Source organism: Juglans regia, chromosome 14, assembly GCF_001411555.2.
Source record: "Juglans regia cultivar Chandler chromosome 14, Walnut 2.0, whole genome shotgun sequence".
Lineage (NCBI taxonomy): Eukaryota > Viridiplantae > Streptophyta > Magnoliopsida > Fagales > Juglandaceae > Juglans > Juglans regia.
In genome coordinates, this window is record NC_049914.1 from 23664252 (window position 1) to 23680987 (window position 16736).

At 33.0% G+C, this 16736-nt stretch overlaps 1 pseudogene; it reads right to left on the reverse strand.

Annotated features, from left to right (window-relative positions):
• Positions 1–15456: 15456 nt before the first annotated feature.
• On the reverse strand, positions 15457–16409 carry LOC109000592 (annotated as a pseudogene).
• Between the last annotated feature and the right edge of the window lie 327 nt (positions 16410–16736).

A 16736-nucleotide genomic window follows, 5' to 3' on the forward strand; every position in this document is an offset into this window, starting at 1 on the left:
ATGTTGTCTTTGACAATTTCAAAAAAGAAAAACTTTGATTTGAAAATTTTGAAAAGTGAATGATGTTATTTTTGACGTGTGAATCATTTTAAATTTGAAAATGAAGTTTTATATGCCTATAAATAGCTCATTTGAGATATTCAAATTTAGTATATATTATTGCAAGTTTTACAATATTCATTCAAAACTTTCAATCTCTCTTCTCTAAACAAGCCTTAACCCTTTTTCATTTTGAGAGATATATAGTTTTGCGATGTATTGTTCTCATTCCACTCATGGAGGAGTTTTTTCTGATAACCTACCCACTATCAGCTCTTGTATCAGAAAAAATGTGTGTATAATCCTTATGTGTGTAGAAGGTGTTCTAGACATTGAATCACCACGTGTAAGGTGATTACAAGTATAGAGGGTGTTCTACATGGAGAGTGTTCTATACGGATTCTTTGTAGTGGTATTGCTCATAGGTGTAATAGGTTTCTATCTCCACCTAAAAGAGATTGGATATGGAAATTCTCAAGGGTTAGGTAGAGGCGAGGACGTAGGCAGTGGGACTGAATCCCGTTAAAATACTGAGTTTGCTTCTCTTTTACCCTTACTCCTTATATTTATTATTGCTTCGTATTTTGCTCATATTTTACATTGTGCATTTGATTTATAATTTTTAATTTTTAAATACAACTCAATTCACCCCCTCTTGTGTTAGTCATCTAGGCAACAAGTGTTATTAGAGTGAGGGCTCTTTTTATTAGATTAACTATCTTTTGAGTAAAGATCTTATGACTAAGATTGCAGCTACATTTAGTGAATGCCAATCTAGTAGTCGACCTCCACTATTTTGCGAAGACAATTATATATTCTGGAAATCTAGAATGAAAATTTTCCTTCAATCTCAAAGTCGAAAAATTTGGAGATGCTATATAAATGGACCTTATATTAGAATAAAAGTTGTTGATGGAGTAAAGGTCAAAAAGGAAGAAGAAGAATTCGATTGTGCAGATGATAGAATTACAACATTGAAACTCAACAGCTATAAATCTCCTATATAATGCTTTTGACAGGAATAAGTTCAATAGAATAATAACTTGCAAGACAGTAAAGGAAATTTGGGATAACTTGGAAGTTATTTATGAAGGAATTTCGCAAGTCAATGAATAAAGAATTCATATTTTTTTACTCATGAATATGAAATGTTTAAAATGAATTATAACAAATCTATTTCTAGTATGTACATTCGTTTTACTAACATCATAAACAACTTGACAGCTCTCGGCAAAGTCTACCAATGTGGAGATAGTAAGAATAATTCTCAACTTTCTACCAAAACGTTGGGAATCAAAAGTAATGACGATTCTTGAAGGTAGAGATATCAAAAAACTCGAAGTAAATGAACTCATCGGGTTACTTACCACCCATGAGTACATATTGAAAAGAGGAGAAGAAGAATGAAATCTAAAGAAGAACTTGGCACTTAAATTTGTTTCCCATGAAAGCAAGAGTGATGAAAATGAGGAAAGTGACCACAAAGTGAAAGCAAAAACAATGAAAGCTACATGTGATGATGATTCAAGCAGTTCAGATAGCGAAGTAAGCAATAAAAAAACTGTAAATCTTTGTCTTATAGATAAAGAAGACATCGAGGTAACAAATCTTGACAATATTGAAAATCCTTCATATGAGGAATTGTAAGATGTCTTACAAGAGGTATATGAGGAACTTCACACATTGGGTATTAAATATACTATTTTGAAAAAGAAAAATTTTCTGTAACAAATGAAATTGATATTTTAAAAAAAGAAAACATCATTTCGATTTATGAAAATCATGAGTTGAAAAAGAAAGTGACTGATTTAGAAAAGATTGTTAAAAATTTACAAACGAAAAAAAAAATTTTGAAAAACTTCTTAGTAGTCAAGGATGTGTTTTTGACAAGGCATGCTTGAGATACAAACCTTATAAAAACTTTTTTGATAATCCTTCTAAATCAAAATCCAGTATTCAAAGTTCTTTTGATAAACAAATTTTTTTCAAAGAAAGATATTATTACAATCACTCAAGTTCTTCGTATATATCACATACAATTTGTAATAAAAATGGTCATAATTATCATGTTTGTTCTATCAGAAGAAAACATACCATGGCTATTAGGGCCATATGGGTACCTAAATTTTTTTTTTCTTCTAATACTAATAAATCAAGGACCCAAAGAACTTGGGTACCAAGAAAAACCATGTTTGTCCTAATCTTGTTTTTGTAGGTATGCATGAAGTCCTTCATAAGTAAAAACAAATGAATTTTAGATAAGTGAATGTTCAAGACACGTGACATTTGGAGACATCAGGAAAGATCATCAAAACTTAATGCAAGATGCAACCAAACAATGAAAACTTATGAAAGATCATCCAGTGGAACAAATCCTGTGAGAACCTTTACAAGATGTAAGTACTCGATCATCTTTTAGAAATGTTTGCAATCATAATTTTTTTTCTCAAATTAAACAATATTGATGATGTACTTCTTGATGAATCTTGGATTCTAGCTATGCAAGAAAAGCTAAATTTGTGATATCTCGTATTTTAGTGTATTTTTTTATTGAATGATTTTTTTTAATTAATTTTAATATTGGTTCTCTTGTTTTAAATTTATCATATTTCTCATTGGATTTATTTTATAATTTTTAAGTTGTGAAATTTATTTTGATGTGTTTTCTTGGTATTAATTATTGTTTTGCATTTAAATTGTTCTTTACTTTAAATTAGTTTAATGTTGGACTTTAAAATTATTGTATTGTTAAATTTTTATTATTATTTTATTTTAACTAGTCACTACATTTAAATTATTTTATTTAACTCGATGTTTTGAAATTATTTTCGTTTGATCATTTTTGTGACCCAATATGTGAGGATTGGACCTCATTTCTTCCCCTCACTTTTTCTTTTCATTTTTCCTTTTTTTCTCTTTTTCTTTTCTTTTTCTCTTCATTTCTTTTTCTCCTCTCCCTCTCTCTTCCCGCAATACATTCTCCTTCTCTTCCCCCTGTCCGTGCGTCATCCTCCACCCAGTGCTGCCATGTGCCATGGTCGTCACAATCCCTCCTAACCTCTTCTCCATTAGCTGGCGACCACCCCCCTCCGTTTCCAACCCCGCTCGTGCCACCGTCAACCCCCACTACTAAAGGTAAAAATCGACCCCATTGGCGCAGTTTTGGGATAAAATCGATGCCGACCGATAGTTTATTTTTGGGGGAGGAAACCGGCCAAAATCAATCGATGGGGAGAAGAAACATCGGCCGTCTCGACTCTGGTGGTTCACGGTCGGTTCATCGACGAGTTTCGTCTGAGAGAGTAGAGAGAGAGAGTGTGTTGCAGAGGAGAGAGAAAAAGGATGAAAAATGCGATCGCGTTACTGGGAAGAAGAAGACCTAATTTCAAAACGACGCCGTTTGGTCTGGTTTAGACCAAACGGCGTCGTTCTACTTAAATTTTTTTTTAATACGTTATGAATAAAACGACGCCGTTTGGTTTCAGTTATGTTAAAACATAACTACAGACTTAAAACGACGTCGTTCCAATTAAACTTAAGTGGAACGGCGTCGTTTTGAATACAAAATATATATAAAAAAAAATAACATTTCTTTAATCGGCCGGTTCAGCGGTTTGAACCAGGTTCGAACCGACACCGAACCGGCTGATATCTGTTTACACTATTTTCTACCGCACGCCGACCGGTTCTTCACCAGTTTCGGCCGGTTCCAAGCTCCGGCGGCTGGTCTGAGTCAGTCTAGGTCGGTTTCTCGGTTTGTTGTACAGCCCTACCCATTACGGCTTCAAGGCACGGCACTCCTTGTGTTAGCGTAGCGCCATCGCGCCGCCATTGGCCACCACCTATTTACGACATCATCGGCTACGCCCCAGCTACCTAACCCACCCATCCTTAATCCCGATCCACCACCAATGAAGCCCATCCACCCACATTTCCGTTTTGAGCTTTTTGCACTCCAACCGTCGTCCACGCCGCAACCCACAGCCAACCACCACCACCATTAACTTCACCGTCATCCCTAAGCCCTTTCCTAGTAATCTCGAGTCTTAGTTTGTCCCTGTTCAAAAGTGGGTTTTTGAGATCCATGGCCTAGTGCATTTTACACTGATCCATTGATGTGTTGCCACTTCTAGCACCTCTGTGATCCTTCAAAAATTATATTATAGCATTGTAAGTATTTTTCTAAAGAACTTTTGAGGTTTAAATGTATTTTTGCGATAACTCATATTTACTGTGAATTGGTTGGTTGTGCCGGACTGAGTCCGAGGAGTAAGGGGGTCTGTTGGATTGGATGATAGAGTTGTTTGTGTGATTGGTTTATGTTATGAGATTTGTTGGCTGTTTTGGGTTTAAATATTGGTGTTTTGAGTTTGACGTTGGTTATGTGGATATTGATGATTTTAGAAAGTGATGATATATTTTGAGATTATGAGGGTTTTATGTTTTGAGGAATTAAAATAGGTTATTTTAGAAGTTTAGATTTAAATATCGAAATACGTGATTGATTGAAAACTTACGAAAATTACGTGATTATTTTTATAGGTGACGATTTATAATCGACTCGACATTCTTTAGGAAAATTTTGAAAAGCTAAGTCGTCCAGGTAAGCGGAGTTCCTATACTAAATTTGCATAAAAATAAAATAGGCTGAGGTTGATTTTTGAAAATTGCATGTTTTGCTATGAAAAAAGATTTGAACTACCTCAGTTATTTGTTCTGATTACTCATGAGATTCTGTTTAAGAATAAAGTATTTTCGGGCATGACTGGTGTAGACATGAGCTATTTTGTATTTTACTTCTAAACTGTGCGAAAGAGAGCAAATATGAAAGTTTGTGCATAAAATTATGTTTTGTGATATGATTTTGTTCTATTCTAAATATGTTCTGTACTCTTATATGATATGATTTCTAAAAACTTTTGGCATGACATTCTGAATCGGGATTTGGTTTGTGCATGGTGATCTATTTAACCTACCATGGGTGCTAATAGTGGCTTCTGTTTGGGTTGGTACCAACTGTTTTGTTTCTGGTGCACCCACGTTGGAAACAAAGTGGTTTTTCTAGTGGTTTTTCTTGTGTGCACACTCGGGGCTTCGAGAATAAATAAGGGAAAAATTCACATTTTGTTTCTGCTCGGTTAGCTACTGGGGTTTACACAATCCTACCACGGGGGTTAAACATAGCCTATGATGTGATGATGTTCTGGTATGATGGTGGTCAGTTATGCTATGCCAAAAGACTTTGAATAAGAATATTTTCTGAAGCTTTCGCTCTGATATTTTTGATAACATGTTCTAATTTTTCATTCTGAAAGGAAAAATATTTTGTTCAGCATTCTGAATTCTAATAAATGCTCATGTTTACACACTAATATATGTTTTCTGCTTACTGAGTTGTTGATAACTCACCCCCTTTATTTTCACAATATTTTCAGATGATTTTAGATTTTTCAGCTAAGGATCAAGACTATGAAGTATTGGGTAAGATGACTTAAGAATAGTGAATTAAGAATAGAAAGTTCTCGATGAGTATTGATATTTTTTGTTAATTATATTGTTGAAATGTGAGTTTAAGTGACATGTAGAGAAGTTGATATTTTTGGGATTACTGTATTAAGGATTTGATATATGAGTTTGTGTGATTATTTTAAATTTGAAGTGTTTATGTTTGATTTAGAGTTTTTGGAAGTATATTAGCAGTGTTGGAGTTGATTATCAGATAACATGAGTTAACTCTCCAGACTTTCGGGGACGAGACATTACAAAATCAATTTGAAAGAAATGATGTTTGGACACTTGTTCCTAGACCCAAAAATATACTATTATTGGAATAAAATAGGTTTTTAGAAGCAAAAAAGATAAGTCTAAAGTCATCACTAAAAACAAGACTCGACTTGTAGCCTAAAGTTTCAATCAAGAAGAAGGAATCGATTATGATGAGACATATGCATCAGTCGCACGATTAGAAGCTATTTGAATGCTACTTGTTTATGCTTATTATAAAGATTTCAAATTTTTTCAAATGGATATTAAAAGTGCTTTCTTAAATGATTTTATAAATGAAGAGGTATATGTTGAGCAACCTCGAGGTTTTGAAAATCATATTTCTTCAAAATCATGTTTTCAAGCTCACAAAAGCACTATATGGACTCAAACAAGCTCCTAGAGCTTGGTACGAGAGACTTTGCGGTTTCTTGATTTAAAAATGTTTTTTCAAGAGGAAAAATCGACACAATGATTTTCATTAAACATGAAAAGTATGATATTCTTTTGATTCGGATTTATGTGGATAATATAATATTTTATGCTACTAATGAAAATATGTGCCAAGTTTTTGCTAAGAGTATGCAAGAAGAATTTGAAATGAGCATGATGGGAGAACTTAACTTCTTACTTGGATTGCAAGTCAAGTACAAAGGAAATTGGAACATCAATGAGCTCATCCACCAAACTTAATAAAGACGAAAGCGGTAAGCCAATTGACTTGAAAGTATATCGAAATATGATTGATAGTATATTATATTTGACAGCCAGTAGACTAAATATTATGTGCACGTTTTGAATTATCTTCAAAAGAATCTCATTTGATTGCAGTTAAGCGCATTCTTAAATATCTTGCTGGTATAATTGACCTAATGGTATACACATTTCTTTCGATCTAATCAGCTACTCAGATGCATATTAGATATCATTTTCTTCAAGATCATGTGCAGAAGGGTGATATTGTACTAGAATTCACAAGCACACACGATCAGTTGGCAGACATTTTCACAAGACCTCTGCCAGAAGATAGATTATGCATGATTAGAAAAGAAATAGGAATGATGCATGTCATGAATATCTGCCAAATATTTTTATTTTATTATCTCAAACGACTTACAAAAACTTGACACTTTTAGCCTTATTTTTCAAGCACTCTTATTTTTCACATATTAACATGTTATCCTTATCTAAGGGATTAGACAGTCGAAATAAAGAGACAAGTAAGGATTTTAAATCGTTATTCTCCTACTTTAAGTCTTCTATTTTTATAAATCTTCTCATTAAGTTTTTCAACCTCACGAGTTATAGATTGCAATCATAGGGAAATGCAACAATTGATGATGAGTATCAAGTACCAAGACTCACAAGTTCATAAATGTTGTCATCATCCGAGTTGTTAGTCAAATCATTTTCTTACTACATCATGACACCTATGGTAGATGTAGAGAAATAACTGATGGCCGAGGTGCAGAATACTCCATGTAGTGAAGAAGGGGATTGTTGGAAGAAGATTGCTGAGCCATTAAAAAAGAAGGGGTAAAAGCTTAGAGAGTGAGAATGCAAATGAATTACAGAGAGAACAAAGAAGATTTGATTTGAATTAGATGAAACTCAAGACTGATTTTATAGATATGGAACTAATAAAAATACAAACTATCAGTTTTTCAAAACTTAGTCAAGATTACAAGATATGCTGGATGCATATTTTATTTAGCTAAACCAGCGAGATTAATTACAGTCTATCTCTATTTTTCTCGTAAACGCTAAACCTCTGCTGTTAGCTGTTGATGTTGACTTTGTATCTGTTCTCTCTCTCGTTTCAGCTCCTCTATTTGGGTTTGCAGGTCATGAGTGTACTAGTCGACAAATTTCTTCAACTCCTTGTTTTCTTGTTTTAATATTTCATTCTTTCCACTTTCATTAGCAAGCCTTTGATGCAACTCAGATATTTGATTGTTAAGCCGATCAACCTTACTCACCCTTGCTAGTAACCTCCGAGACATTGTCATAATAGTGGCATCATATTGAGCACAGAACATTTTTTATCCTGCAGCAAGCTTAGCATCAGTCCTGCTAGAAAAAAGCCTCTCTGCTCCTATCATGGTGTTGACGGACTTAGGAGAGAAAATGAATGGTTGAGGCGTAAAGGGTTTCTGATTCAAATCTGAACATTATTGGAAGAACATTATTGGAAGAATGTTGCTCGGCCATACTATCATTTTAGATAAACAAGAAATTAGGTCAATAGGCAATGTGAGAATTTGTTTTGTTGGTAGTCGAAGGGTGAAAATTGTCTTTTTCTAGAAACCTATAGCATTCAAATCTCTGCAAAAGGTGTTAGAGTTAATCTAAGTGGGACCTGGGTGGGGCTCGAGGCCTTGCGACATGCGTGAGGGACCTAAGACCCATTGGATAGTACAATAAATTTGATTATAGTTACAAATATTTTAATCATTGTAAATAGATATAATGACAAAAACACTCAATTTTTTATGAAGATAAAATTTTAAATAAAACAGATTAAAAGACAATGGTAAATAATTCAAATAGGATGAAAGAGATATACCTTGAGAAGTAATAGTCCATAAAGGATAATGGCACGAGACGGCCAAAGAACCAAAATGAAGAAGACTGAGGAACGCATGTGTATTATGTATGTAAATATGCATGCATGCATGTATGTATGTATGTATGTATGTATGTATGTATGTATGTATGTATGTATGGATGTATGTATGTAGGTATGTATGTATGTACGTATGTACGTATATACGTATGTACGTATGAATATCTTATGAAATTTTGGAAGAAGTACCTCAAATCATCTTGCTTAAGAAACATTGAAGCTTTTAACTATCTGTCAAAATTAGAGAAATGAACTTGTCAAATTGTGTATATGTGGGTGAGGTGATAACCAAGAGAGTTCAGGCAAAAAGAGAAATAGGGAGTGAGAGATAGAGAGAGATCTTAAATTAAATTATTTACCTTGCGTGAGCTTCACTTCTGTAGCAATCATTCATGCTTCTGTTATACTTTAATTTTTTCTAATTCATCCCCAAAATCATTAGCAAGTTTAAAAAATAATTAAATGAGAGTACCCTCCAATGAAAAAGAATACATGAGTTGATTCTTATAGATATATTATAATATTAAACCAAACAAGTACATACCTTATTTTATTTTGTCTTCCAATTATTCTGTCTTCCAAGAGTGCTGCAAAAGAATTTTCTAACATCTTGAAAATGATAGCATCTTTTAATATAAAATGCTCGATATAAGATAGTATCTAATAATTCCAAATATTTCAATAAGATAAAATATAAAAGTGATTCTATTATTGTAAGTTAAATAACTAAAATATTTTATATTTTTAATAGCATGGATAGTACAATAAATTTCATTATAGTTAAAAAAAAAATTAATCATAGTAAATGAATACAAAGACAAAAATACTCCATTTTTTATGTTGATAAATTTTTAAATAAAACAGATTAAAAGATAATCGTAAGTGATTCAACTGGGATGAAAGAGAAGATGACATGAGACGGCCAAAGAACCAAGATGAAGACGACTGAGAAACCAAAAAGCCTCAACTATTTGCCTCAAGTTTGAAAAAATTATTTGCCATCAATATCATCACCATCACTCCAACGTGTATGTATGTATGTATGTATGTGCCTGTTAGTTTGCATGCATGTATGTTTTGCTTGCAAGCATGCATGCATGTATATATAGATGAATGTATGCATGTATGAATCCATGCATGGATGTATGGATGGATGTATGTATGTATGGATGTATATATGTATGTATGTATATATACGTATGAATACCTTATGAAATTCCGAAGAAGCACCTCAAATCATCTCGTTTAAGAAACATTGAAGTTTTTACATATCTGTCAAAATTAGAGAAATGAACTTATCAAATTGTGTGTTTTACCTTTATAATTATTTCCTACTTACTTTAACCAAAAAGCCTCGGCTATTTGCCTCGTGTTTGAAAAAAATACTTGGCAATCAATATCATTACTATCCCTCCGATCTCTCATCTTTTTTAAACCCACAACTCTGGAATGCGTATGTATGTATGTATGCATATTCAAATGTATGCATTCGTATATGTTTGTATATATGTATGTATTTATGCATTGTATGTATGTATATATATGTATGAATACCTTACAAAAATTTGAAGAAGCACCTCAAATCATCTCGCTTAAGAAATGTTGAACATTTACCTATCTGTCAAAATTAGAGGAATGGATTTGTCAAATTGTGTGTTTAACCTTTATAATTATTTCGTACTTACTTTCATCTTGACCACACCCACGTACGCAATTTTGGTCATTCAACGACTTCTCTTCGCCTCCAGTGCACAATTTTACCCTAGAATGCGATAATCAAGAGAGTTAAGGCAAAGATAGAGTAGAGAGCGAGAGAGATAGAGAGAGAGCTTCAATTAAAATATTTACCTTGTGTGTAGATTCCCTTCCGTAACAATCATTCAAGCTTATTTTGTATTTTAATTTTTTCTAATTCATCCATAAAATCGTTAGCAAGTTTAAAAAATAATTAGATGAACCCTCTAATGAAGAATACAAGAATTGATTCTTACAGATATATTATAATATTTAACCAAATAAGTACATACCTCCTTTTGTTCTGTCTTCCAAGAGTGCTGCAAAAGAATTTTCTAACATATTGAAAATGATAGCATCTATTAATATAAAATGTTTGGTATAAGATAATATCAAATAATTTCAAATATTTCAATAAGATAAAATATATTAAGTTAAATAACTAAAATATTTTTTATATTTTTAACAGCGTGGGTAGTACAAAAAGTTTCTTTATAGTTTAAAAATATTTTAATCATTGTAAACGAGAATACAAAGGCAAAAATACACCATTTTTTATGCTGATAAAATTTTAAATAAAACAAATCAAAAGACAATCGTAAATAATTTAACTGGGATGAAAGAGATATACCTTGATAGTCGATAAGGGATGATGACACGAGATGACCAAAGAACCAAGATGAAGAAGACTGAGAAACCAACCAAGAAGCCTTGGCTATTTGCTTCGAGTTTGAAAAAATACTTCGGCATTGGTATCATCACCTTAGTATCATCACCATCACTCCATCTATTTTAAACCCACGACTTTGTAATATGTTTGTTTGTATGTATGTATGTATGTATGTATGTATGTATGTATGCTAGTTTGAGTTTGCATGCATGCATGGATGGGGATGTAAGTTCATGCATGTATGCATGTATGTATGCATGCGTGTGTATATGTATGTATGTATGCATGGACGGGGATGCAAGTTCATGCATGTATGTATGTATGTATGTATGTATGTATGCATGTATGCATGTATGTGTATGTATGTATGCATGTATGTATATAGTATGTATACGTTTGAATACCTTACAAAAATCCGAAGAAGTACCTCAAATCATCTCGCTTAAGAAATATTGAAGATTTTACCTATCTGTCAAAATTAGGGGAATGAACTTGTCAAATTGTTTGTTTAACCTTTATAATTATTTCTTACTTACTTTTATCTCGACCTCACCCACGTACACACCTTTAGTCATTGCACGAGTTTTCTTCATGCAGTATTTACCCTAGAATACGATAACCAAGAGAGTTCAGGCAAATAGAGAGAGAAATAGAGAGTGAGAGACAGAGAGATATATTCAATTAAATTATTTACCTTGCGTGAAGCTTCCCTTCCGCATCAATCAATCATCATGCTTCTACTTTACTTTAACAAGTTTAAAAAATAATTAGATGAAGAGTACAAGAGTTGATTCTTACAGATATATTACAATATTTAACCAAACAAGTACGTACCCCCTTTTGTTTTGTCTTCTAGGATAGCACTGCAAAAGAATTTCCTAACATCTTGAAAATGATGGCATCTATTAATATAAAATGTTCGGTTATCGTATCTATTAATTTCAAATATAGAGATAAGATAAAATATAAAAGTGATTCTATTGTAAGTGAAATAACTAAAATATTTTATATTTTTAACGGCATGGATAATACAATAAATTTGATTATAGTTACAAATATATTTTAATCATTGTAAACAAAATATAAAGACAAAAACACACTATTTTTTTTGCAATAAAATTTTAAATAAAACAGATAAAAAGACAATGGAAAATAATTCAACTAGGATGAAAGAGATATATACCTTGAGAAGTAGTAGTCCATAAGGAATGATGGCACGAGATGGCCAAAGAACCAAAATGAAGATTGAGAAAAAAAACATCGGCTATTTGCCTCGTGTTGGAAAAAATACTTGGCCATCAATATCATCACCATCACTCCAATCTCCCATATTTTTTAAACCCACAACTCTGGAAAGCGCATGCATGCATGCATGGATGTATGTATGTATGTATGTGTGTGTTAGTTTGTATGTATGTATGTATGTATGTATGGATGTATGTATGTATATATGTATGTATGTATGTATGTATGTATGTATATAGTATGTATATGTATTTACGCATTGTATGTATGTATATACGTATGAATACCTTACAAAAATCCAAACAAGCACCTCAAATCATCTCGCTTAAGAAATATTTGTAAAAATTAGAGGAATGAACTTGTCAAATTGTGTGTTTGTTCGGATAATTATTTCTTACTTACTTTCATCTCGATCTCACCCACATACACACTCCTTTAATCATTCCACGACTTTCCCATGTGCGCGCGCGCAGTATGCAAGGCCATATCCTCTTATTCATACTGAAGAGTTGTACCCATTTCATCACATGGCTAAGCATAAATTTGTAAATGTATTGATCTTTCTAATTTATTCAAACGGCAGAAAACACGTATAAATGAAATCAGTTCAGTTCTAACAAAGAGTTCAATCAGGCATTTCTAAACTGTAGATAATGAAATATAAAATTATCAAAGTAATAGGCATTTCTGAACTTCTAAGCATAAGAACGTCTGTGAAGCATTTCAACATCTACAAAGAAATACAAAATGCACTGATCATAAAAAATAAAAAAATATGGCTCTAAATATATATCCTTAAGTCAAACATTAGAAATCTTACTTAAATGAGTCTGAAATAAATTCATTAATTATTCAATAAAAACTTTAATATACATATCAATTATTTTCTCCCTCACCAATTTACATCTCATGTTTTAAGTACAAAAGATCAAAATTATAAGCACAATCCTACAAGTTCATTTTGAGGTTTATTGTTTTCATTTACCACTCAGCATATAGCATCTAGCCATCTAGTTCCTGAATCGCTAACATTTTAATTTATTTCCACAAAAAAAAAAACTATAAATCCAATAAAAAGAATCATACAAAAAATGCTCAAGCTAGCAGCAACATACTCACAAAACCATGGATTTGTTTAGCTTCATTTGAAATAAAGCTAAACAAAAATGTACTTAATGCAGCAAGTTATAAGACCACTTTCAAAAACCCTTTCAAGAATGCAACCTGAAAGAAATGAGTCGATATAATAGCTGGAAAATCCAAAATAAACACCGTATAGCAATTTGATCTAACTGGGTGAAAGGAATGCACTTACTGCAAGTTACAAGACCACTTTCAAAACACCTTTCAAGAGATCTATGCTGCAGCTGCATCAAGCCTGCAAGTAAGTTAAATCAATCCAAGTGGGCTTGAGAGTTGTAGCTCACGCAGAGCATTTTTTAAAGGTAAAATAAGATTTTATTTGATCAAGTAAATAGGCCATTAGTATCAACTAAGCTCTATGTCAAGGAATACAAAACAGATGAACTCAAGCTTGAATCCAATTTTGTTTGTAAAGTTCCTGATCTTACATATTGCAGAACTTTAACCAGTCCCCAAGTCTCATTGAACAACTACACGAGGCATTGAGAAGAAATTTGAACAGCCCCTAAACAGAAACTCTTGGTGATAAAAAAAAATATATATATATCACACCTTTATTACAGGTTTAGGGCATGTTTGAAGTCTCCCGTAAATTTGAGTTCTCTATTTTGTTTTTGATAGAACTTGGTATGATTAGCATAGCCAATAGCTTCTTGTCAATTTATTCTTAACAAATGAGAATGCATCAAATATTCCGATTCGGCAAAGGAATGCTATGTTACTTTAGATGCACATAGCATTAACATGTAAATAGGAATTATATATCGAGGTCGATCAGGTATTAAACACTTTCATATAATCAAATTCTCTTAGCTAATCTGTAGATAAGGGTGTCTGTGAATCCAACATCTATAAAGAAACACCATGCATACTGACAAGCACATTATTGATTCAACTTTCAATAGATTTTCGGATCGAGTGGACTAGGCCAACCAAAAAAAGCTTAAAAATTCACAAAAACCTTATTCTTAGGGGTCCAACATAATATCCCACACACTAAAAGTTAGATGTCAGGTTTTGTCAAGATAATTCCAGATGTTACTAAGAATATGGTGCCAGATCCCAGCTTCATATAGCCAATCCAGATCCCAGCATGCACATGTTGGATCTCATATACTACGATTCCCAGTAAGTGCCAAATAAACAGGTCATACAGCAAAAAGATAACGGATTTTTGTTTTTTTTTTAAAATTTACTTTATATTTTGTTGTATGTTTCTCTCCCTCACAGATAGCATCAAATGCTTAGCAGAAAATATCTAAACTATAAGCACAATTCCTAAATGTTCAATAAATCTATATTTTATTTTCTCTCTTTTTAAGCCCAATCCCTAAATCTTCAGGTCATCTCAATATTTTTTAAGGCATAAAAGGGGGAACGAAGAAAAGAAAAGGTCATTTTAAGGCATAAAGTGCATATGTTAGATATTTTAAAGAACAAGAGAAATGTCATCTCAATAGGTTCCACCTATAGCTTAAGTGGTTTGAACAAAGATGCTTTAATTTGCTAGGAATTTGAAAGAACAACAAATATTAGTGCAGCAATCAGGATTTGAGTACAAAATTATAAAATTAAACAAACTTATTCGGATTTTCTCTCTTTGATTTTCCTTTCAATCAAGGCAACCAAGCAAGAAAATACTTCGCTTTTCTTCAACGACGGCAGCCAAACACTATATTTGGGATTTTCCATTCAATTAAAAAATGAGAGATAGAGAAAGTAAGATAATTACACTTTTCCAGCCATGGTTTGATATTGAATTCGTCGGTTTCTGAAACCAAATAAAACAATGAAAAAAAAAAAAAAAAAACAATCATAAGAAAACAAAACCCCTGAATAACAGTTGATACTGATGATACCAAATTCATAAATAATCCATAAAATGAAAAAAAGAAAGTACCTTGATCGAATGCCTTTGATCGCCATCTATGTATATTATAACTTCTTTCCGCAAATTCTTTTCAACCTGGAACGAACACACATAAAAGATAGTTACAATGTTTTTTTTTTGGCTAAAAATATGCAAACCTAATATATATAGAGGAAACCAATGTAAATTATCAAAATAGAAACTAAACCCGAAACCCATGCATGTCAAAACTAACAAACTGTAATGTGCCTTTGAGGACACAATCCTGTCTGGTTGGCTAAAGAGAGGGAACTTAAGTCTGATAAATTCGTTGAACAAAAAACATGGCAGCAAGAAACTCAATTTTTTTATAAGTAGGTAGAACCTCAAAATTTTGAGAGGATAATATCCTGCTGCATGGACCTAATTCATCCTTCTGATGAGCTCATTGATGTAATCTTCACGGTTTCCGGCATCACCTCCTTCAACATAGTGATTTCTCTTCCTCTTCAAACCACCCAGGGGTGCCTTAAGCTTGAATGGCCATAAGAAATTGTTTGCCTCCTTGAAATGGGGTCCAACCGTCATAATCTCATGGATAAGATCTTCCGTGCAAATGATTCCTTACCTACCCAAAGCCTATTCAACGATGGAATTATCAGTCAAAGCAATTCTCTGCTTTTTGAGTTTTCCATATCCCCTTTTGTAAATCAATTCTTTGACACTCTTCAAATTTGGATACCCGTAGGTCACATAAGGCTCAACTCTGTGCAGCATATTCATCGTTGCCTTGTTTACTTTCAGAAAGACACCATTGAATATCTGTCTCAAACGCAGAATCTGTAAAATCTTCCTGGTCTTTGGGTGCCTCGCATTGATACCACGGATCCTGATAAAGAACAACAGCTTAGCTTGTGGATCAACATAAAACCCTCCCTTAAGTTTTGCCTCACGCTTCAATCGAATAAGCTCTTTTTGTTGCTTATCATACTCCTTTGCATAGAGTTTAGCTCTGCAATAAATCAGCTTACGGCTTTCAACTCTTTTTTTCTTCGCAGCATCGAGCTCCTGCTTCTTTGCCAGAGTCCATTCCTCATTAATCCTTTTCTGCTTCTTCAATACCGACTCTGGAACCACCGGTCCTCCCTTAACTTCCTCTTCACCCATCTTGTTTTGGATCGCCGCCGCTTGAGGTCTTTGGGAGTGCTGGTAGGTTTCGCCGCTCAGAGAACCCTCCCTTAAGTTTTCCCACAATGTTTAGATTATAGAAAACTAAAGAAAATGTCGGGAAATAATTGATTCAGGGACCTTACGAAAAGTTTCCCATTGATGAAAAGAGAGAAGGAAATCCTATATTTGTCTCAATTCAATTCTCTCTCGCTCGCTCGCTCGCTCAAATCACTCCGGATATCTGTATATAAATTGGTGGGATTTTTGTTTTTTTTACCGTTGCGGCAGCGAACAAGATTTTGTATTTATTTTTTAAAATTCAAAGGGGATGACGTCAACGAGCAACGGCTATTTGTTTTTTTTTTTTTAGGTTCATTTAAAATTCAATTTGGATCCGAGACCCGAATCTCTCTTCTAATGGGTTTATTCAATTTAGATGATTAAATGTAGGGGTTCATTTAATTTAATTTTTTTAATAAAGAATTACACATCCTAAA